The sequence below is a fragment of the Diabrotica virgifera genome, chromosome 5, assembly GCF_917563875.1.
Source record: "Diabrotica virgifera virgifera chromosome 5, PGI_DIABVI_V3a".
Classification (NCBI taxonomy): Eukaryota; Metazoa; Arthropoda; class Insecta; order Coleoptera; family Chrysomelidae; genus Diabrotica; species Diabrotica virgifera.
The window spans coordinates 45,004,354-45,030,086 of NC_065447.1; the positions used below are offsets into that span (position 1 = coordinate 45,004,354).

Here is a 25,733-nt window from a genome sequence, read left to right on the forward strand (position 1 = left end):
ACAGAATATAAGTAATAAAGAATTTTCGAGTGGTTTAAAATAGTATACGTGGTTTAAAATAGTATACGTTAAGGTGAGCATAACGTAGCGAAGCGGAACAAAATATTGAGAGAGAGAGAGAGAGAGAGAGAGAGAGAGAGAGAGAGAGAGAGAGAGAGAGAGAGAGAGGAGAGAGAGAGAGAGAGAGAGGGAGAGGAGAGAGAGAGAGAGAGAGAGAGAGAGAGAGAGAGAGAGAGAGAGAGAGAGAGAGAGAGGCCAATATTTTATTGGTCACGTTATGATGGTATCTAATTCCTTTGTAGTTATCACAAATTATTTGATCTTTTTTCTTGTGAATTGGTACAATTATACATACGTTCTAGTGTTCTGGTCTTAGACAAGGAAAGAGAGAGGACGGGTAACACTCATTTAATACACATGTTCCAAAAGTGAAGCCAGTTTTTGGTTTGTTTGTCACCAAAAACATGGCGGTCACGGCAAATATAACAATGGGTTGCCAGTGGTGGGTGTTCGTTGAAGGTTAAAATTTCATAAAAAATAAAGTAAATCCTCATCTAAAATTCGTAATAAAAACATATGTATGTATTGAAACATATGTACACTTCGCGTCATATAAAACTGGTACACTTTTTTTCCAATGTAAACCTGTGTTCAGACTGACAATTATTATTCTTGAATCACTTCGTTGTTGCGATCACAGATAACGGAATTGCACTAAATCTAAATACAAAAAAATAACGTTTAAAATGTATATTTCGAATTGTAGGTAATACAAAATTTAAATTCCATACTTGTTCACTGTAAAAGTTATTCATTTTGTATTAATTTCAAATTAAATTTTTAATTTTTCCAGTGTGTTTTATTTATTCTACACAACTTAATGCAGTTTTGTCCTACAATTTACGAGAAACCGATCACACCTCTCGATTTGACATTAAACATAATAATTTAAAGTCATGTCAAGATTTATATCTATCATTATTTTTGAATTGAAATATTTTCATAAATTATAATAAAACACGAATCAATGTATGGATACTTAATTGAGATGGCGGAAAATTACCATTGTTTTAGTTTTTAGTATATTAAAAAATGCGGTCTGTCGCTCAGCCCCATTTTTACCTAGTTTGATATACTATTTTCGTTGAACTGGCAACGTTGCCCTAGAAATTAGAATGACACTTGTGACAAGATCAACTTACACAACTTGAAAACACGATTTTCGGTTATAAGAGTTGTACCAGTTTTTTTTGACGCGAAGTGTACGTAATATGAGCAACTTAATAAAACATTTACCGTACACAAATTCTTCATTTTAAATACATTTCATGTTTTCTTTTTAAATACTCAATGTATAACAATACCCCAAAGATACGTCGATGATCAAAATCTCTGGTGACGGTTTGGCTTCACTTTTGGTCATAGGATTACTCGTCTTCTCTCTTTCCTTGTCTAAGGTTCTGGTAGTTTTACCTGCTTCCAAATCAGTTCTCTGTACAAGAGAACAAAAGAGTGGTCTGCACAAGAGGTTAGAAATTGGAGTTAAGAGTTATATGGGTTGGCTAGGTACTACGTTTTATCGACTTTGTTTTGTGGAATGGAAGCTTGATCCTTGAGTGCGGCATCAATGAAAAACTGGAATCATTCAAGCTGTGAGTATACAGAAGAATTCTGAAAATATCGTGGACAGAACACGTCACAAACAAAGCGGTTCTGCGAAAGATGAATAAAGAAATGGAAATCTTAAATACCGTTAAAACAAGAAAACTGGTTTATCTCGTACATATTACACGTGGAGAGAGATACAACTTGCTCCAGTTGATTATAAAGGGAAAGATTCAAGGAAAAAGAAGCATAGGAAAACGTAGAATATCGTGGATCTGCAACCTGAGAGGATAGTACGGATATAGGTACATTAAATGAACATTTTCAGAGCAGCCACCTGTAAAGTCCGAATAGATGTTATGATTGCCGACCTCCGTCACGAAGGTAGAGAGACAATATATGGTCATATTTAAGAACAATGGGACTAGCCACTGACCCAACTATCATGGACGACCGTTCGAAATGGAAGCGAGTTGTGCAGTCAGTCAAGAACCACCCCGGGTTGTAGTGCTACCAGAAGAAGAAAAAAAGGAGAAGTCACGGATATTGCACTTGAAGAAGACGAAATCAGTTCTACTAGCCTACTTATACAGTGATGAGCGAGCTAATAACCGGCAGAATAATGTAAATGATGGAAAACACATTAAGTTGTGAGATAAAAAGAAATGAAACTAGTGGAGGTGGGAGATTTAGCGAAAAAAAAACCGTTAAACTTACATTATATTGATTGTTTCCTACCTTTAGATGTATCGGACGAGTTTGGCAACTGCCACTGTGCCCACTGTCACAGTGACATTTACAGTTGACATCCCAGACAACCAAATAACGTTTACAAAACGTTGAAAAGACGTCATAATTATCACCAAACCACATCAGTTGTGACAAACAGTTTTTTCGACGTCGAAAGTCACGTGAATATGCCCCACCATAACTGACGTCATTTTTTATCACGTTTTAAATACGTGATATAAAAAACGTAGTTTTATGTCGTTTTTTAGATTATTTTTAATTTTACTGTTTTAAAAATACACAATAATAATTATTCGTATGGGCATTGTTGGTATTGCAATTTTTCATTTAACTGTTGTAAATTTAGCTTATATGCCAAAAGTAAAACCAAATGGGAGACTATAAAATGCATAAAATTACAATAGCTACCCTCAATGCAACATTATAGAGTTTTCACTTTTTATATAGGTATACTTACTGTGTCAAAACTGAAACAATATATAAACTAATAAATAATTTATTAACAAGTTAATTTAATTAAACTCGATAACACATAATTAGTTCATTAACGGAAAATAATCACCAAAACAAAACTTTTGCATCTTGGTCTTTTCAAGAAGAACTATTGCATTAAACTAACTCACTTGAGAAAAACGAATAAAAATCTCTTAATTAACACGTTTCTTCAACTAAAAATCTAAATGAAAAGTCTTATTTTTATCACACAAAGCACGTGAACATAAATGAAAAATTTTTTATCACAATTTAAGCTTTTTCTAGATTTTCTAGCTTAAGTCTAGATTTTAATTCCTTTCTGTCCTGGGTAACCTTCTTGTACAATTTTCGCGTTTCCATTTGTGTGTTATATTTCTCTAGTGCTTTAACTTTGTTTTCTGCAATATGTAAATATCGTCCATTTCCGACGACAGTATAATATCTCGAGAACCTTAATTTTACAGTAAACACTTTTTAAACTTTTGACCACACCTAGCTATTTAAGTATTGCGTTAGAGCATATTCATAGCATTGTTGTTAGAGTAAGTTTTAAAGCAATTCATTATTATAATGATTCATGCAATAATAGTGTAAAATTATTAGCAGAATGCCTTAAATTCCTGAGTTACAAAAAAGCCAGCGAACTTATCACATTGTTCATAAAATATGAAATATGTATGATCTTAGATGTGCTAATATTAAATATCGAGTTAAAGATGATAAAATTATGTACTTCTATATGAGGTATATAAATGATAGATATCTTCTATTGTTTAAAATAAAGTAAATAAATAAGGTTTGGAAATAGAACAAAAATGGTATATCTTGTATACAGTTTAATGTAATAATACAATCTTGAGATCAATAACTTAAAGTATAATAGTTAGGCACGTTGAATAAAAAAAAACATAATAGTATATTATTCAACGAGCATGTAATGATGGCTATTACTCACGATGATGAAGTTTGCGACACGAGCCGTAGGCTAGTGTCGTAATTCATCAGAGTGAGTAATAGCCATTACATGTGAGTAGAATACTATACTTTTTCTACGATCTTTTAATTTTAATTAGTAAAAAATAGAATTATCAACTACTCAAGATTTAAATTATAGTAATTTACAAAAATACCTAAATGCTGAGTACCCCTAGTACGTGGCTGAATAATTGCTTGCCTACTATTACCAAATTCTTATTTATTGTAAAAATACAACAAGAAAATAGTCAATCAAAGTTCTATTCGTTTCCGAAAAATTATAATCATAAATTTGTACCTACTGTCAGTGAACTTAATAAACAGGAAATGGCTATTGTCGGTGGACGTATTAATTTCATATAGTTATATTGTATATTTTTATTTAACTATACTTACATATATATATATATATATAATATATATATATATATATATATATATATATATATATATATATATATATATATTTATATATATATTTATACAAAGTAAAAATGCTGTAAAATCTTGTATTAATATTATTTTTGATCTTTGTACCCATTTGTTTAGTAAAAATTTATACCACGATCTTGTTAAAACTAGATCAACCAAATTATTTTTGACGGTTTTATTTTACATCGCAACATATCACAAACGGTTTGAATCCTTAAACCCCGTTTAAAACAACCGCAAAGGAAGAAGCACACATAAGAAAATCCAGATAACACCATTAAGTTTAGCCTAACAAAATCGTATAATCCCATTTTGTCGTCCTGTATTCACATTTACGCACCTTTTACATCATTTTGGTTTTTACCGGGCATGTATTTTTACCAAGAGGGTCGTTAAAACCTTTGGAACGTGCAGATGTATGTATAAGTACTGTTTCATATATTTTATTACAGAAAGACCACATATTAATTAAAACCTCTTATTTTAGGTCATCCCCCAAGTTTACAATTTATATTATATAGCATGATAAAAAGTTTATATACCGATGGACAAAAAAATGCAACACCTAGAAGGAGAAATATTTTTTTAAATACTTATTTATGGAAGTACAGTGTAACCCCGGTAAGTCGGCCCCCGATAACCCGAAATTCCGGCTACCATGGACCGATTTTCATCAGATAAACATTTTTATTTTCAGTGTTTTGTATTTTGACAACGACACCCGATTTGTGCGACGAAATGTTAATAAAATTATTTTTCAATTTAATTATGGCTTATTTCCCATCAAAATACATAGTTAATTATCAGTAGTAATTGCACAAGAGCTCTAAAATTATTGAATTTTCCCGAGTGTCACTTTGGCAGTTTTAATTTCACGAGCTGAAGGCGAGTGAAATTATGTCAAAGTGTCACGAGGGCAAAAATTCTATATTAATTTTAGAGTTCGAGTGCAATTTGTTGCGATTATTTCATGAATAAAATTGTTCAAAACCAAAATTTTATTGTAATTTATATATGTAAGTACCAATTAGTGAAATTAAACACACAGTTGTTATAAATATGTATTTGACGGTGGAAAGTCATCACTTTTATAATTTTTAAAACATTTGTCATTAATGTCACTGAATGTATTTTTTCGTAGCAACGAAGGGCATCTGACGTAATATGCTTAACGACGGGAGATTATCAAAAATTATCACCTTAATTTGCATGTCTGTAGCTTTCTATTGGTCAGAATCTCCTATGAATGAAATAATCAGTAGTAATTGCACAAAAGCTCTAAAATTCTATAATAATTTTAGAGTTCGAGTGCAATTTGTTGCGATTATTTCATGAATAAAACTGTTCAAAACCAAAATTTTATTGTAATTTATATATGTAAGTACCAATTACTGAAATTAAACACACAGTTGTTACAAATATGTATTTGACGGTTGAAAGTCATCACTTTTTTAATTTTTAAAACATTTGTCATTAATGTCACTGAATGTATTTTTTCGTAGCAACGAAGGGCATCTGACGTAATATGCTTAACGACGGGAGATTATCAAAAATTATCACCCATGTCTGTAGCTTTCTATTGGTCAGAATCTCCTATGAATGAAATAATCAGTAGTAATTGCACAAGAGCTCTGAAATTATTGAATTTTTCCCGAGTGACACTTTGACAGTTTTAATTTCACGAGCCTTCGGCTCGTGAAATTATGTCAAAGTGTCACGAGAGCAAAAATTCTATATTAATTTCAGAGGTCGAGTGCAATTTGTTGCGATTATTTCATGAATAAAACTGTTCAAAACCAAAATTTTATTGTAACTTATTTATGTAAGTACCATTAAACGCACAGTTTTTATAAATATTTGACGATTGAAAGCCATCACTTTTATAATTTTTAAAACATTAATTGTCATTAATGTCACTGAATGTATTTTTTCATGGCAACGAAGGGCATCTGACGTAATATGCTTAACCACGGGAGATTATCAAAAATTATCACCCTAATTTGCATCTCTGTAGCTTTCTATTGGTCAGAATATCCTATGAATGAAATAATCAGATAAACATTTCAGCAATAAAAATGTATGTAGTATAATATTTGAGAGATAATGTGTATTTGTGTAATTTGAACTATACGATAGTAAAAATGACTCATGGCACACGCCGCGCCGGCAGAAATAACAGACACCTGTCTGTAGTATTCCTTTATATATTTCAAACAGCATTGTTTAAAAAGACTAAAAGACTATTTAAAAATTTTTTTTTCAAACAATGGTCTTTAGTTTTCACTGTTCTCACATCGATTGTGACTGTATTGTGTGTAGTACAGTCCTATATATTGTTCGCTTCCGTTTGCTTACGTTTGTGTTTGCGTGTTTTTAATAATTTAGATCTGTAGGAACTGTGCATATTTATATATATTTTATGTTATTTCAATTCTAACGGAATTTATCTGTAAGTATACCGTATTTTATTAATTTTTACCATATCCTCCAGCTAACCCGGATTTTCGATATCCCGAATCGGCCGCAGTTCCAATCAATCCGAGTTGTCGAGGTTCCACTGTATACATTATGATATTCTTATAATTTGGTAATATTTTAAACAAAGGACCCCGCAACACTCCTTATGGAAAAGTGGTCCCGGTCAAATTTAACGAAACTTTGGTCAATGATGAGTAGATTAAAAAAGTCCATGGCACCTAGGTCTGAAAAACTATTATTCTCGAGCTACAGCCTTCTGAATTTCTTTAATTCAGGTGCTTGGTTTACATTAAGTGCACTAATTCACGGTCAAGTGAATGAAAATATCTATTATTGAAAAAAGAGAGACTCATTTTCTTCATGCATATTAATTTGAAAACTACTCAGAAAACTGAAGAAGCGCGATAGAAAATGTGTTACTACAGCGACATAAGAATTATTATTGTTTCATGTATGGTTCAGAGTTATCCAATACCAGCATAGCTGCAGTTCCGCCTGATCTTCCGACTACTGAACAGCGGCGGATCTAAGGGGAATTCCCCCCGTAACGCGATCCAGAATTAAAGAAAAAATTGTTGAAACAAAAAAAATTAGCTAACATGAAACTTACTACAGACACACAAATTCAACCCAATTAACTCGACAGTTAGGAAAATTAAGGGAACTTATTGCACATGTTATTATCTGTACCGTGTAGTTTAGGTTTATTTATTTGATGTATTTAGGGGTTAGTGTTTTATTGGAAGTCGCCCCCTCTCCCAAAGCAAATGTTCCGCCTCTGCTACTTAAGCGCCTTTAGAAAATTGAGGAATATCCACAATAAGTGCTGCTGGAGCAGAACAAGACATCTTACGTTTTCAAGCATGCAGAATATACAGTGCCTCTAAAAATCATTAGATATGTCGACGAAGCAGTAGTTTTTGCAAATAGCTTAGATGATTTGCAAAGAATAATCTCCAGCATATCAGATATGAGTAGAGAAAATGAACTTAATATCAATACGAAAAGAAAAAAACAAAGTACATACATGGTAGTAGGTAAACGCGAAATATTATTTTTGCACGATTGATCATTTTTGACTGTTTACCGTGACAGATTTTACGTCAGTAGGTGATATTTACTAGCAACTCGACGGTAAGTAATCCAACTCGACGGTAAGTACTCCAACTCGACGGTAAGTAATTCACTTACTGTCGAGTTAAAAAATCTCTTAATTTTAATTTATTTTTTGAAAGAATAAAGAAAACTAACGAGTTATTTATTAATATTGAAACTTATGGTACAATTTGTTAAATTCTTTAATGAAATCCCACTTGTTTGGGCTTAACGACTGTAAAAGTACGCTGGATGTTCGTTTTTGTATTGGGTACTTTTACAATCATTAAACCATCGGTTTGTTGGATGTCATTCATAGTAATATTATATAGTTCTTCTCTTCTACAGGCACCAGATATTCCCAATATCATTGCGACCTACAAATTATGAAAAAATCTTCATTAGAGTATTTCTTTTACCTAAACTAGCTTATATTACCTTGTGAACTAGAAATTCTTCATCCAGTGCTTCCATCAGAAATTTTTCAAATTATTCCCGTGTAAAAATGCTCGCTTTCTTAGGCCTATAGCCAACATTTTTTCTCTTCAAATACGCGATCAAAGTTGAAAACTTGGAAATATCAATGCCATCATAAAGAAAAACGGTGGATTTAATCATTGAATATTCTGCCCAGAGGCTTCCAGGAGCTTTCAACTGCATATGTCTTTGAACGAAATATGCCAATAGAGTCTTTTCTTCGATTCTTAAATTCTAGCCTTCGCACCATTTTTTAAAACTTTGGTAGGTATTTTGATAACGGATTTTGGATTTTTCGGGAATAATTGCGGAACACCCTTCTTCCCAAGCCCGTTCAATTTCTTCAAATTCACTTTCGCTCATATTTTAATTTATAATAATCAAAATTGTACTTAAAATTATTGACAACTAAATAAAAACTCATTTCTCCATGGTTGTTATGCACCCTAGTTACTACCTAACAACCAAAGTATATATCTTGATAAAATTAATGAAACTAGTCAATATGACGAAAATGTTTAATTTTATAATTTATAATGGTATCAATCGTGCAAAAAACGTTATAAGCATGTCGAACGTTAAGGGTAACCGATCTCAGACAATAATTGGAGTCGTCGCTCAGCTCCTCCTCCAAACAATTGTCTTCGATCGGTATAAAACCCTTACCGTTCTCCATACTTAATATACTATTACAATCTTCTATGGATAAATCGGGTTTATGTCATATTCGACTATCTGTACGTTAAGATTTTACTGATTTCGGTTAGATGCATCATATTATGTCGTGTTAACTAATGACTTAAATAAAACACCAACCACAAAATATATAAAACAAATAAACCCAAACTACATAAGAGACATAGGTAATAACATGTGCAATAAGTTCCCTTTATTTTCCTAACTGTCGAGTTAATTGGGTTGAATTTGTCTGTCTGTGGTAAGTTGCATGTAAGCCAGGGCTGCTTTATCCATTAGGCAATATAGGCAGTTGCCTAGGGCGGCAAATTATGAGAGAGGGGCAAAAATACTGTACAAAAAATATTTGTATTTCAAAATTGAAATCGAATAACATTTAAGTACATCGTACATCCATCAATGGAATATAAGTGGGCTTTCATTTCTAGAAAACAAATTGCATTTTCTTCACACTATTCATTCAAAAAGGTCAGAAGTTGTAAATTTAGGGATTATTGGGCCGTCGGTAGCTCCGCAAAGGCGGCGGGCGCACTGTTCTATAATTTTTTTTAACTCAATCGTTTTGGGGTTATTCGTGGTTGAAAATTTGCCATTTTCATTGAAAAATGTCGCCTTTTCGGACGGTTTTTTGCGAATACCTTAAAAATTATGCATCTAACGAAAAAAACTATATAAAACATTTTTGTAGCTTATGAAAAATCAAAGAGATTCGTTCCTTAATCTCTTCTAGTGATAACATAAAAGGAGATATGGTAGATGAAAAGACATTTTTTTGTGCATGCTCAAATCGGTATGTTCAACTTAATAACAGAGAAATGGTCGATTTTAAGGGTATAATGCTATCAACATCTTTTGTAGGTACTGCCTGAAAAGACCTTTAAAACGACCGCAATGTTAAATTTCGATTACATTCAAACTAAGCGAGATATGGTGCAACAAAAAAGGATGACTAATTTATTTTAAGATAAAATGCGAAGTATGTATATTTTAACCCCTCATCCACCAGATTTAAATGCATCGTTTTGCTTCTACAATACCTTTTACTATAGTGCTATTTCTATGTTCAACAAGTTGGACGGGTTTAAAATGTATGGTTTTTGAAAAAAATAAGATCAAATTATAGAGAGCATTTTTAAATTTTTTTAAAAATCTTCTTTTTTCTCCATGTAACTCGAAAATGATAATGAGATACAGTAATGAAAGAAAAATAAAATTGTTAAAGAAAACCTACATTTTTGTAAGGTATTTTTTTACGTATCTCTTATCACTTTCAAATTACATGGAGAAAAAGGAAGATTTTTAAGGAAATTTAAAAATGTGCTCTATAATTTGATCTTATTATTTTCAAAAACCATTCATTTTAAACCCGTCCAACTTTTTGAATATAGAAATAATACTATAGTAGAAGGAATACGATGCATTTAAAGTCTGGTGGATGAGGGGTTAAATATACTTTTTTTCTATATTTATATATACTATTTCTTATTTTATACTCAATTTTCCTTAAAATACATTAGTCATAAGTTTTTTTGCACCATATCTCGCTTAGTTTGAATGTAACCGACATTTAACAGTTCTCGTTTTAAAGGTCTTTTCAAGCGCTACAGAAGGTATTATACCCCTAAAATCGACCATTTCTCTGTTATTTTAAATTGAATACACGGATTTGAGCATGCACCAAATAAAATCTTTTTTCAGCTACCATCTCTTTTTTTTTATTAAAACTAGAAGATTTATGAAAAAATTATTATCTCTGATTTTTCATAAAGTACAAAAATGTTTTATATAGTTTTTTTCGTTAGATGTACAATTTTTATGGTACTCCCAAAAAACAGTCTCCGAAAAGTGCCATTTTTCAACGAAAATGGCAAATTTTTAACCACGAATAACACAAAAAGTAAGTATTGAGTTTTCAAAAAAAATTATAAAACAGTTTTTGCTTAGAATTAGGTTCTCTGGTCACTTCCGGTGTTAGTTTGATAAAAAAAATGTTCACCCCCGAGAACCGGTGGGAACCACGCCTAAGTTAAAAGCGCCATAATATATAGGGTAGACTTTGTTTCTTGAGCTATTCCCTACTTACAGTGAAAATATCAAGTAAATTGATGCAGTAGGATGGAATTCGGAGCACAATACCCTCATTGACTGCACTAATAGATACATACATCATTCATAGATGAATGCATTCATTTAAAGGGTCATTTGGATACTACAATAAAATCACCAATCACCAATAATTGACATATCTAAATATTTAAAGAAGAGGGAATTGAAAGATATTTTGCCTAATTTTGATATTGCTTTGCGCATTTATTTGTGCCTCCCAGTTGCCAACCAAAGTGTCGTTGAAAGGTCATTTTCGAAAATGACAAGAATTGAAAATAGTTATGAAAATAATTTCCGATCAAGTATGACGCAAGAACTTCTTAACAATTTGTCGATTTTGTCCATAGAAAGTAACGTAACAAAGGCGATAAATTATGGCGACATTATAGATGATTTTTCCAACGAAAAATCAAGAAAGAAATCTGATGTGATCGAACTGGAATGACAATTGTTATGTATTCTTATTTAATTAAGAAAATCTGCTTGCAATTTTTTTTCGCAAAAATGGTACATGCTTGAAGGGCGGCTACTAGAGAATTGCCTAGGGCGTCAATTGACCTAAACGCGGCCCTGATGTAAGCTAACATATTTCAACGTGTAATAACCATGTTTCAACAATTTTTTCTTTAATTCGGGGCAGTGTTACGGGAAGAATTCCCCTATCTCCCAACCTACATCCGCTACTGTTCAGTAGTTTTCTAAACATAAGGTCGAACTGCAGCTATGCTGGTATTGGATAAGTGTGAAGCATTCGTGAAAACATGATAATTGTTATGGCACTCTAGCAGCACATATTTTATATCGCACTTCTTCAGTTTTCTGAGTACTTTTCGGAGGTTTTCTGAAGACTAAAATACGACGAATCTAGTTTTGACCATGAATTCATATGCAACACGCAAATGTGCATGAAGAAAATGAGTCTGTCTTCTTTCAGTGGTAGATATTTTCATTCACTTGACCGTGAATTAGTGCACTTAACGTAAACCGAGTTCCTAAATTTAAGAACTTCAGAAGTATGTAGCTCGAGAATAACAGTTTTTCAGACCAAGGTGTCATGGACTTTTTTAATCTACTAACTGAGGACTATCATTGACCAAAGTTTCATTTGCCGGGACCACTTTTCCATAAGGAGTGTTGCGGGGTACTTTGCAACGTTATTTTCGTCAAAAAATTAATAATGAGTGGCTCCTCCTTAATATTGCAAAATACTCATCCATATTCTTCTTATAGCATGCCACAGGTCTTATAAGTTTGCTGGAGAACGTGACAATCAATTTATTTTTCGATCTACCATATCCCACATATGTTTTCTGGGTGATAAATCAGCTGATCTTGATGGCCACTCTACACCACATTCTTGTATGAACTCCATGGTTTTCCGGGCATGAGGTCTTGAGTTATCCTGTTGAGGGATCTCATTTGGAATAATTTGATCATAGGGATGTAAAAAGGGTTGCAGTACTTTACCTATATATCGTGGAGCTGTTACAGCCATTAATAAGAACTAGAGGTCATCTTCTTCCCTAATATCTAGCATCTCATATACTCTGGGCTGATTATCGGAGAATATGCCATTTTTGGGAAAAGTTATTTACCAGCAATTTTATTGCTGGAATCAAAGCTTATGATTATATATTAATAATATAGGTATGCAAAGTCCGCAGATGGTGTGCTACTTTTTTATTAACAAAATGGCGCCCCAAAATCGTGTTTTTTTCAATTTTTGCTCCATAACTCCTAACATTGTAACTTTACACCAAAAATACCCTAATAAAATTCACCGAAATTAAATTCTGCATAAAGACATGTTTTTCCCGATCTGCTCCAATGAAAATATTCCTCGGAAAATGTGGGTGTTCCCAACAAAATCTTTAAATTTCAAATAAAGTTTTAGATAAGTAATTATCTACCATTAATTAAATAATTTTAGCAACAATTTAATTGTTAATTAATAAATTACGGTCGCAATAATAACCAAAATAATTATAATACACTGATCAAACTTTGAAATCTATAAAGATGAGATGCCTATTTAATATTTTGTCGACAAAATATGAATTTTTAATTTTTTTGAATAATCTTTAAATGTTAAAAAAATAGTTATAAACAAGTTAACGTTTCCCAAAAAATTTTTATTATATTCTAATTTTAAAAAATAGGTAAAACGCGTATTTCAAAGATCTTGAAAATGAATGCCTTAAAACTTTTTTACAACCATTTGCAAAAAAGTTATGAAACAGCAAAATTAACATACGACTGCTACGTTGTTTATAATTTTTTTAAATTTTTTCAAAGCGTAAAAGTGAGTTTAAAATACAAGCTAACTACTTACAAAAAATATCGGTTATTAGTTTAATGGTTATATTTTAATTAAAGATTATAAATATTTTTTTTTGTAATTTACACGCGCGAAAGTAGACTAATACAGTACCGTAGCTAAAATTTTAGCTCCGGCTCTGTATCAAGCCTACTTTCGCGCTAAAATTACAAAAAAAACATTTTTAATCTTTGATTAAAATATAACCATTGAACTAATGTTTGATATTTTTTGAGAGTAATTAGTTTGTACCATAAACTCACTTTTAAGCTTTGAAACAATTAAAACAAATTATAAACAACGGAGTGATCGTATGTTTATTTGCTGTTGCATAACTTTTTTGTAAATGATTGGAAAAAAATTTTAAAGCACTTATTTTCAAGACCTTTGAAATACGCATTTTATGTATTTTTAAAAATTATAATATAATAAACAATTTCTGAGAAATGTTAATTTGTTTATAACTATTTTTTTTAACATTTAAAGATTATGCAAAAAAATGAAAAATTTATATTTTGTCGACAAAATATTAATTAGGCGTCACATCTTTATAATCTTTCTAAGTTTGATCAATGTCACATGATTATTTTGGTTGTTATTGAGACAGTAAATTGTTAATTGACACTTAAATTGTTGCTAAAATATTCGTTTGATTTTCACCTGCTTCTGCAGTTGTAATCTATACCAAGAAAGCTTTTATTTCACCAAGGTATTTAATTATTGATAAATAATTACTTATTTATTACCAAAAAATATACCTATTGAAAATTCGAGATTTTGTTGGGAAACCCCACATTTTCCGATGAAAATTTTCATCGGAGCAAATCGGGAAAAACATGCCTCTATGTAGAATTAAATTGGGGTGAATTTTTATTTGAGTGTTTTTGGTGTAAAGTTAAAATCTTCGGAGGTATAGACCAATAATTGAAACTAACACGATTTGGGGGCGCCATTTTTAATTAATAAAAAAAGTAGCACACTATCTGCGAACTTTGCGTACCTATATTATTAATATATAGGATCATAATATTCGATTCCAGCAATAAAATTGCTGGTAAATAACCTTTCTTTGTACTTTACTAATTAGACCAGCGTATTATAACTATTTTTTTTTTCAAAATTTAAAGATTATGCAAAAAACGAAAAATTTATATTTTGTCCATAAAATATTAAATAAGCATCTCATCTTTATAATCTTTATAAGTTTGATCAATGTATCATGATTATTTTGGTTATTATTGCGATCGTAAATTGTTAATTAACAATTGAATTCTTGCTAAAATATTCGTTTAATTTTCACCGACTTCTGGAATTACAATATATACCAAGGAAGCTTTGATGTCACTAAGTTATTTAATTATTGATTAATAATTACTTACCTAAAACTTTATTTGAAAATTAGAGATTTTGTTGGGAAAACCCGCATTTTCCGAGGAAAATGTTCGTCGGAGCAAATCGGGAAAAGCATATCTCTATGCAGAATTTAATTGCGGTGAATTTTTATTTGAGTATTTTTGTTGTAAAGCTAAAATCTTCGGAGTTATAGAACAATAATTGAAAAATATACGATTTGTCCGCGCCATTTTGTTTATAAAAAAAGTAGCACACTATTTGCGGACTTTTCATACCTATATTATTAATATATAGGATCTTATAATTCGATTCCAGCAATAAAATTGCTGGTAAATAACTTTTCCATGAATTTTGCTAATTAGCCCAGAGTAATACTATAATGTTGTACGACGTTCAACAGCCAAGGCTATATTTCGTCTCTCACATCGAAAGCATCTAACTTACCCTTATGCGCCCATCAAAGCCATCCAAAAATAATCTAGAATAATTACTGAAGCAGACAAAATTCCGTTGACCATTCCAGTTTTGCCGAGTTCTGCACAATTCTAAACGTCAAACCTTATGCTGTGGTATCAAAGGTAACACTAAAAGCTGAGGGTGAGCTCATTCTATTCCCATTCCAAGTAATATTTGAATAACTGCTCTTCTTGAGACCACCCTTTCTGTAGCTGTATGTAAATAGGTGGCCAAAGAATATTGTGTTGTTTCCGGTGTTGATCTCAAATCCGAATTCTTTACTTATCCGGCTTAATTGTTCGGTGATGGTAATCATTTTGACTTCATTCGCTGGTACTATCAGTGTGTCATCTGCGTATCGTGGGTTTCTGATTTTTTTGTCGAGTTTGATGAGTCTACCGAGCAAGCACACACTACATTCTTCACTACTTACTACACTACTGCTGCTCGTGGTTGTTGCGACTACCATTTAAATTAAAGAAGTTGATGGTATTTCCAGTTAAACCGGAAGTAGAGCAGTAACAAAAAGTATTGCATCAGATGCGTTAGGTGTTGTTGTACTTGCGTGCAAAGTTTCATGAATAGTATCTTTTTTGTTTAACACGTTCACGGACAAAGCGGCATATGCCGCACTACTTTCTGGGACAAAGCGCGATATCCCGTCTAATGTTGAGAACGGCGAAAACGCAAAGCGGCTTACCACGCACATTTTTGTACATGAAATACTATTCAAGCACCTTAGGTGTCCCAGCAAATAACATAAAATATTGTGAACTGTCCGTGTCGGTCAATTTAGCTTTGAAATATTAGACGTGTGTTAGGCGGCGAGCACGTGGTACTATATCACTTCATTTTTGTTGTTTTTTGTTGGTGTTTTGTTTATTTTGACTAGATTTGTTGGAGAATAATAAAAGTAAGTAATTGTTTTATTACGATTGTGTTATTTAGTAATTTGTATGCTGCTTATCAGTAGTAGAGGCAGTAATAAAGTGTTGAGGTTATATTTTCGGTAAATATACTATTTTTTGTTTTTACAGAAAATGGATTCTAGAGAAGAAGCAAGGCTTTTTGGACTTATGGATGAAGTGAGCACAGATGAATTTGAAAGTTCTGAATCAGAACCTTATAGCTCTGATGATGATTTACAAGATCCATCATATCAACCCAGTAGTGGTGAAGATTCGTTGGCAAACGAGAATCTGTTTTCAAACGAAAATCACGAAGACAGAGTTGAGCCAGAAAATGACAAAACAGGTAATGATATACAAAATTTGCAAGAGGTGGGCGATATTGGAACTGATAACGAGTGGGATGATATTGCCGCAGATATTCCAGATTTTTTGTTTGACGATTCCCAAAGTGGTCTTCATCTTAATTTTGACACAGATACTCCTAAAGCTACAGACTATTTTTTTAAATTTTGGGATCAAGAAATTATGCAGCTAATTCTTGATTCAATGAACAAATACATTGAAATATTGACTAATGTAAATAGGCCCAAGCAAAAATGCAGCAGACAAGCATCCTTTAGTCTATTTACTATGGAGGAACTTCAATCATTTTTAGCTATGTGCATATTACAGGGTCAAATAAAATACCCCTCTGTAAGGAAGTTGTTTTCAATGAATCCACTTCATTATGCACCAGTTTTTCATTACACCCTATCTGGTAGAAGATTTGAAGAAATGCTGCGGTGTTTTAGCTGTGCTTGTAAAGAGGAAACAACAGGAACTGATCCACTGAAAAAAGTCAATCCTCTGCTCGATAAACTATTACTCAATTTTCAAAAAGCTTATTACCCTGCAGAAGAAATGTCACTAGATGAATCATTGCTTCTCTTTCGTGGTCGTCTGAGTTTTCGGGTGTATATCAAAGGAAAAAAAGCGAAATATGGCATTAAGTTCTACGAGCTATGTACAGCAGACGGATACGTATTGAATATAAAAATTTATAAAGGAAAATCCGAAGATGTAGAAGGATTATCTAAAATTGAGTCGTTAGTACTGCAACTTATGGAACCTTATTTGGATGAAGGCCATCATTTATTCCTTGATAACTTCTACAACAGCATTTTGCTGTCAAAATCCCTTTTGGAAAGAAAAACTCATTCTACAGGAACTCTTAGACGAAACAGAAAAGGAAATCCAAAAGCTCTTGTAAACACCAATCTAAAGAAAGGAGAACACAAATGGCGAAGAGACGGTAGCATCTATATTTCAAAGTGAAAGGATAAAAGGGAAGTACCCTGCATAACAACCAAATATCACCCAAAACTTATAAATGTACAGCACAGGTTTGGAAAGACAGTAATAAAACCTGAAGAAGTTGCCAGGTACAATGAGTACATGTCAGGAATAGATAGGAGCGATCAAATGGTGAGTTATTATCCTTCTCCACGGAAAACTATCAGGTGGTACAAAAAAGTGATGTTTCACTTACTGGATGTAGCTATATGGAATTCCTACTATGCAATGAAGAAGCACAAAAATGTAAAACTGACCCTTTTGGAATACAGAGAAAATTTGGTAAGAGAATTATTGAACATTCCAGAAGATATGAATGATGGGAGAAAACTAATGCATAAGGGAGCTTTTCACGGTGGAAGACGACCTCAAATGGAAGCGAATATAGTTGTCAACCCTAACAATGAACAACACTTTCCAGATATAATTCCACACCCTACAGACCCCCGCAAAACTCACCATGTGAGGTGCAAGTGGTGTTTACGAAACAAAAAACGCAAGGAAACCAGATACTTGTGTAAAACGTGTGCCGATAAATCAGCACTTTGCATTGTACCGTGTTTTGAACTGTACCACAAAAATTACATTTTTTAGTATAAGCGTATCTCTGTATTATATTTTCGTTATAAGGATATTTCTTTATTATTTTTTACAGAAATAAAGATTTAGTTGCATTTACTAATCGAGAGCGGCATGTGCCGCTTTGTCCAGTTGCACAACTTTTGTGACATATATGGACATAGCGGCATTTACCGCACCTTGTTTTTTTTATAAAAAACAACCTAAACATTCTAAAATATTATGAAACTACTTTTTTATGACAGAAAAATAACAAATTTTAAGATTTTTACAAGTGTGTTTTTTGCGACCCCCTATAAAAACTAGGTGTCCGCGAAGGTGTTAAAAGATATTTAGTTGGTTCCATAATTTATCCCAGTCCTGTATAAACAATGTTCTTGTACAAAAATACTTTCGTAATTTTAACTCAGGAAATATTTTTATTAAATTATTCATTTTTCATTATTTCATGCCCGGTTCATAATGTTTTAGCATATTTTTATTATTTTTGGAGAAACGTATTATCATAAAATTTGTATTTTAAAGACTTAAATATACGAAAATTTTTATGTGGCGTCACGTCGTAAGGAGCTCAAATCTCTATTTCTGTCCGTGTCTTATCCTTTTAGAGTATGTTGACAATCACAACGAACATTGGTCCTATGTAAACACGGAATCAAAAAGGGCAACCTCTACAAAAAGTTTCCGATCACAGATCCTTTAAAGCTGTTTATATTTTCTTTGATGTGGAATTACGTTAGTTGATTGTATTGTGTATACTAGTGGCCGATGTTTTATTGGTTTGGGTAGTTATGAAAAAATAATATTTTTTTCTCAGCATCCCTATGGCTTGCAAATTGTAGAAGCCTCGGTGGTGTAACCAGAGAAGGTTCCCATTGTTTTCAGTCTGGTGGGATGTAGAGTAATAATACGTTGTTTTATATGCCATTAGAGTGAAAACTTCGTCTTTTGCTAGCAGTTGCCGCTAGGGCATCTATGCCATTTCGTTCGTTGCAATCCGTAACTGCACGCCGGGGTTTGTTTTGGTTGGATCAGAGAGAGCAGCATATGTGCCTCCTGATGAGAGACTAATAAGTTTCGAAACAGGCAAAGGTGCTTACTGCAGTCTCTGACTAGAATATGGTGCGGCTGTATTTTCGTTTCGCAACGGAATTGAAAATGGTTATTCATTTTTGAATATTTTTTATAGAGACCATTAAATTGACATATATAATAAAATGTTAGATGTGGATATTAGAGTGCATCGAAAAAGGCAAAAAAAAATTTTTTTTTGCGATGGAAAAGTAATACCTCACAAAAGTTGCCCAATCACCTGTTAAGTATTTTGGTCAAATTTTTTCGAAATTGGAAAATATCTTCTGCCCCCCCCCCCAAGACAATTAGCTCACAAAAGTTGCCTAACACACTATTTAGTAGTTTAGTAAAATTGCGAAGAAAAAAAATATTTTCTGCCCCCCACGGCAACTAATAATTAGAAAAAATACATTAATATGCTAATTTTTTTGTAAGGGAAATGTTATACCTTATATAACTTGAATAAATAAATTTGGTTTAAATTGGAAAATATTTTCTGGTTTCACAAGGCCATTAAAAAGTTTACTTGAGAAAAGTATACTAAATATTCTTTTTATAACAAAATGGCCTAACTTATCCGTCTCCCTGACGTCACACAAGTTTTTTAATACTAAAGTATGTATAAAGCAAAGTACAAAATTAGGTATATAAATATTACAAAAAAAATATGGTAAAAGCAAACTATTCGAAGATGCCTTCCGATTTAGCATTAAAGTGATACATAGTTTTTCTGGAATCAATTCGAGTTTTTATAAATCCATCCCTCGAATACGCTCTACAAACTGCTAGAGACGCTTGTGTCACAAGCTTGACACATCGTTCTACACATTGTTTGTGGCAGTGATATTTTTTCTCAATCTCAATGTTAAAAGGGTCTAAGTTAGGGATTCTTAATAAAATCTCGCAGATTGTCACTCGAAAATCTAGAGAATATAGGTGGTTCTGTAAGGTGTTATTCTTGTTAGTTAATTAACTCAAAGTAGTCGTTTGAATCAAAATTTTTATAGGATAAAGTTTGAAGACCCTCACGTTTTTTTATTTGGTCACTGGCAAACTTCTTTTGATGTCCAAGGGGTAGATTATTTGAATGTCGCAGACATATAAACCACTGAAGTGGTTTTTCAAGATGTTCTTCTAACAGCCGTATTACATCACTCTTAGCTCCAGTATTTACGACTGTTTCGTCACATTCAATAGCTGGATTTGATTCTTTCTGATATATCAGAGAGCGGATACCCATATCCGAAATATTTGGGCCCTGGCCCATGCACAAGTGTTATGTGTTTTTCCACGATAGATTGACCATAAAACTTGGTACTGTTTTTTACTTGAGCTAAAGGTTTAATTTAAAGGTGTTTAAGGTAAAGACAATTAATCAGAGTGTCACAATTGCATGCTGCAAGATCGAAACGTGTAGTTTTAGTTTTGTTCTTACAGCATTGAATTTTATTTTTGTAAAATTCACTGTTTTGTCTGTTCTTAAATGGTTTCATAAGTTTCATATATTTGTCATGTTAAATTATTGGAATTAAAGCTTTTTTCCATATTTCCTCCAATTTAATTGCAACCTGTTCGGCAATACCAAAAAATTCTGGCTCTTTCTTGCTGAGTTTTTACCCTCTTGCAACCAAAAAACTTCATCGCTTGTTTGTATTTCGGTAAAACATTTTCAGGTATATTTGGTGGTTGCCCAAAAATGGGGCGGCCCACAGTACATCTTGATTTTATTCCCCATGGTCCTGGTTTATCTATTTTAAAAATCTTTAATTTACAAACAGCAAGAATAACAAAGTGAGGCAGCGCACCAAACACAAGTGAACATTACACGCACGGATTCACGAAGCGGGACATTTCAAAGGGGTTGGGGAGGCTAAAATATCAAATAAAACTTTAAATATCGTTTAAATTTGTAATTGAAAACATTTTAAGTTTTCTTTAATTGATCTTGTTCGAGTTAGCACATATTTTATTCCAAATAATATAAATTGAAATTTCCATAAAAATCAGATATATAATAAAATTCAAGGTCGTTGGGGGGCAAAAGATTCGCTTAGAATAAAAAATTAAAAATACTAATATGCTGAAAAATAACACTAGCAACTTTTTCACGCTATTAGATATAACATTTCCAACTTTTATTTTTTCGATGCACCCTAGTGGATATGTTTATACTTTCTTGGGCGAATTGATATACAGTTTGATGGCCTAGATAGCGTGTAGGTTCACGTAAAGATGTGAGTACTATTTCGACTAAAAAACCAAAAAATATTATCAGATTATCATCTCCAAGGCACTAAAAAACGAGAAAGTACATGCTGTCTAGCAGCGGCCTAAGGGCACTAACACAGCTAAAGAATACGGCTATTGTCCTGGTCCCTATTGGATGATGAGCCGTTAATTGAGGTATCGGAATTGCAGGAACATATAGAGAATGCGATCTGGCTTACTTCATCGAATGCAAGTTCGGTAACGTGGCCGCTGTTTAAGATGTTGATATAGTCGTTAAAGGGGCTGCAACAAGCGAGACGATTCAATAAGTCCTCGCAGCTACCAGTCTGCGTTCTTAATACATGAGACGAGCTCATATGAGACCACTCTGATCTCATTCCGAACAGATTCGGAAGCACAAACGTCTAGTCCCAAGCGGAACGTGCTTTGCGGGATGTGCCGTTCTTTGGACATGAGTTGTAGAGGAGTAGGTAGGCTCGTCGGCGGTTACCTGTTCAACGTGCAAGGTCAAGGTAAGGTGCAATCTTATTTCTACCTGTGTTCATTGGTCTATCAGCAAGTCTATAAGCAAGTGCTCGGGTAACAACAGAGGCACGACGGGGAAGATGGAGTCCCTTGTTATGGTGAACGTGCCACCCTCATCTGGGCCCTGATTCTAAATCAAATTTCGACCAAAAACAAGTCGCTTTCAATATGGCGACTGTCGAAATTATTTGACACGGAGATGAATGAATGGCCAAAAGCGAGGTTAGGTTTAGTTTAGATGTGTTTTGTTTATTTCTTGCAAGGAAAACTAAATCAAAAGGTATTATAATATAGCTGGGTTTAATTGAAATTTGCTTGTTTTGAGGAATTAGATAGAATAGTATTAAATTAGAAATATAATAATTGAGAATGTCCACAACATGAATCATCAACTCAATGAAAGATGTGAGGTAATAATCTGGGAAAATTAGTAAAAAACAAGGAAAATTAATTACCAGCTATTTTATTGCTGGACATGCTGAAATCAAATCTTAAGATTTCCTATATTAGTAATATAGCTGTGCAAAGTCCACAGAAAGTGTGCTATTTTGTTTATAAACAAATTAGCGCTCCGAAATCTTTTTTTTTATTATTGCTCTATAACTCCGAAAATTTTAACTTTAAACCAATACACTCACATAAAAATTTACAGTAATTTAATTCTGCACATTGATAATTTATTCCAATTTCCTTCGACGGAAATTTTCTTCGGAAAATTCGGGTTTTCCAAACAAAATCTTTAATTTTCAACTAAAATTTGAGGGAAGTAATTATTTATCAATAATTAAATAATTTGGTGACAGTGACATAAATCTTTTTTGTTATGAGTGTCTTGAAGATATGAAAATTTGTATGTACAAAGAGGACCGGAATTAAAAGGTATCTAATGGTTCAAAGATTAAAATCCTGTTGTTTATAACTCTGTCGCAAATGCCGGTCAAATTTGACCGGTTATACCTGGAATCACTCCTCGCAATTCAATTTGTTTTTCTTCGAAAAGGACACAGAAGCCGTGCTCTTTTCAACAGCGTTAACTTAATTTAATTTAATCTAATATTTTCTGAGGGGTTCTATTTGTTTATAAGCCAAAAAATTGTTTCTTTATAACATTCCTGAGACCGCTCAAATGGTCCAATTTCAATCCTGTAAGGTACGTTGAATAGGTATAGTGCTTTTTTATATGAAAATCATAGTTATTCTGGTGTATCATAATCTTTCTGGTTATTATTTCGACCGAAATTTTTTAATTAACATTTTAATTATTGCTAAACTATTGGTTAGATTGTCGCCGGTCTCCTGATATACAGAGAGGGGCTAAATTATGGAATAAATTCATTTTCTCTAAAATGGACGATTTTAGAGAAAAATCCCGAAACAGGTCGATTTTTATTTTTAAATTAAATTTCTTGGCATATATTTCAAACTAGTGACGTCATCCATCCGAGCGTGATGACGTAATTATTTTTTAAATAGGAATATGGGTTCGTGTTGTAGCTCATTTACAAAGGCGTTCAATTCTCTATTCAGTATTATAAACATTAATATCAATATTTATACAGGGAGGCCAAAAAAAATTTTGAATTAAATTAATTGACGCAAGAAGAAGAATGCATGTAATTTATTTAACTCAAAATACATTCTATTGCTGTCAGAAAATAGAAAAAAATGTTTATTTTGCAAATAAACATTGCTTTTAGCTTAAATTAAAAGTTCAAACTGCCAATAGGTAGGAGGGAGGCTGTTTATGATTTAATTTAAGCGAAAAGAAATGTTTATTGGTGAAATAAACCTTTTTTTCTATTTTCTGACAGCAGTACAATGTATTTTGAGTTAAATAAATTACATACATTCTTCTTTTTGCGCCAATTAATTTAATTCAAAATTTTTTTTGGCAACCCTGTATAAATACCTAATGATATTAATGTTTATATTACTGAATAGAGAATTAAACGCCCTTTCAAATGACCTACCACACGACCCCTATTCCCATTAACAAAATTATCGATTACGTCATCACGCTCAGATGGATGACGTCACTAGTATGAAATATATGCCAAAAATTGTAATTGAAAAATAAAAATCGACCTCTTTCGGGATTTTGCTCCAAAATCGTCCGTTTTAAAGAAATGAATTTATTCCATAATTTAGCCCCTCTGTATAATCTACTATAATAAATCTTTCATGTCTTCAATTATTTAATTATTGGTAAATAATTATTTACTTCCCTAAAATTTTAATTGAAAATGGCAGATTTTTTGGAAAAACTCGGATTTTCTGAGTAAAATTTTTGTTGAAGGAAATCGGAAAAAAAAATAACTTTGTGCAGAACTAAATTACGGTGAATTTTTATTTGAGTGTTTTTGGCTCAAAGGAAAAATTATAGGAGTTACAGACCACTAATTGAAAAAAAAAAGAAGATTTAGGAGTGCTAATTTGTTTATAAATAAAATAACACACTTTCTGCGGACTTGTCATACCCCTTATTACTAATATATGCAATCTTAAGATTCGATTTTAGCAATAAAATAGCTGGTAAATAATTTTTCCCAAAAATGGTATTTTTTCGATAATTTTCCCAGACTATCAACAAAATCCAAGAAACCGAAGCGCCAACCCAAATTCTGAGCAGTCTCAACATGATAAGGTTAATATCCTTAGTTGCTGTCATGGCGGTGTCGAAATGAAATTGCGACTGTCGAAATGAATTAGAATCAGGCCCCTGGAGACGGACTTGTCGAGGCATTGGTTCTACCAAAATAGGATAGAGATGAACTCTGAAGCTTAAGTAAAACCTTCATTCACTCTTACTTATCCTAAGATGCTCTGGGTGCTGCTTGACATCAACATTCCCCGTCTTCACCACTCCTGGAGGTAGGAGGGGAATTTCGTTAACATGTTTGTGTTGACACGGTCCCTTGACTAAATATAGGTTCTGGTTTCTTCTTGGTAGTCCAGTCATCAAAAATTTGACCTCTAAAAATCATACGAAAAAGCTGAATTTTGCTGAGAATGTCAATGGCCCAAAATGGCACAGAAGGCCCAAAATGTTTGCCATTGCTATCCCCGGGCTGGTTCCATGACATCTCGTAACGCGACAGTTCGTAACCGGACAGTTAGTAACGGACAATTCGTAACAGCGACAGTTCGTAACGGCGACACTTCGTAACGGTGACAGTTCGTAACTATACAAATTCGTAACGGACAATTCGTAACCTCCAAATTGAATTATTCTGTTTATTGTTGCAAACGTGGAAACTAACTGTTATTACAGTTATTAATGAAATTTTGTTTACCAATTTAACGAATCAGTATCAGGGTAAACATTTTTAAGACATTTCATATTTCGTGTTTCAGAATATAATAAAAGTAGTTAAACGAAGAAGGAAGAATTAAAGTAATACAAGCTATCCCTCTTATCAACTATAACCGTTGATTGAATGCCCCAAAGCTATTATCAATCACAAGGTTTGTTATAATAACATAATCTTTCCTTTGCAAAATGTTTATTTAAAAAGTTTGGAATGTCTAAAGACGGTTGTCCGATTAAAGATTTCAGGAATTAAGTACTTCATTGTTCCTTTGTCTAGGTATATGCAAATTTATGGAACAATAAGAGTGATAAAATTTTAAAAATAATGTTAAAAGTTTCCATGTATTTAAATATATTTGTTTGTGTTTAAAGACTTTTAATATATATTGTGAAACACGAAATATAAAATGTGTTAAACATGTTTATCCGTACTGATTCGTTAAATTGATAAACATAATTTCAATTATAACTGTAATAACAGTTAGTATCCACGTTAACAAAAATAAACATAATAATTCAATTTGGACGTTACGAATTGTCCGTTACGAACTGTTGCTGT

The 25,733-nt window shown here is 32.5% G+C and overlaps 1 protein-coding gene across 3 annotated transcripts in view; it reads left to right on the top strand.

Annotated features, from left to right (window-relative positions):
* LOC114326149 (beta-arrestin-1-like) overlaps positions 1–25,733 on the top strand; it is a 1,212,937-nt gene that overhangs the window by 1,177,618 nt on the left and 9,586 nt on the right. Inside the window, exon 13 of one of the 3 annotated variants that reach the window (XM_050651412.1) lies at positions 4,724–4,971. The exons of the other annotated variants lie outside the window; for them this stretch is intronic. The gene's annotated coding sequence lies outside the window, so the exon portion shown is untranslated. Of the gene's footprint in view, positions 1–4,723; positions 4,972–25,733 lie in introns of those variants that run through there. 3 annotated transcript variants of the gene reach the window in all.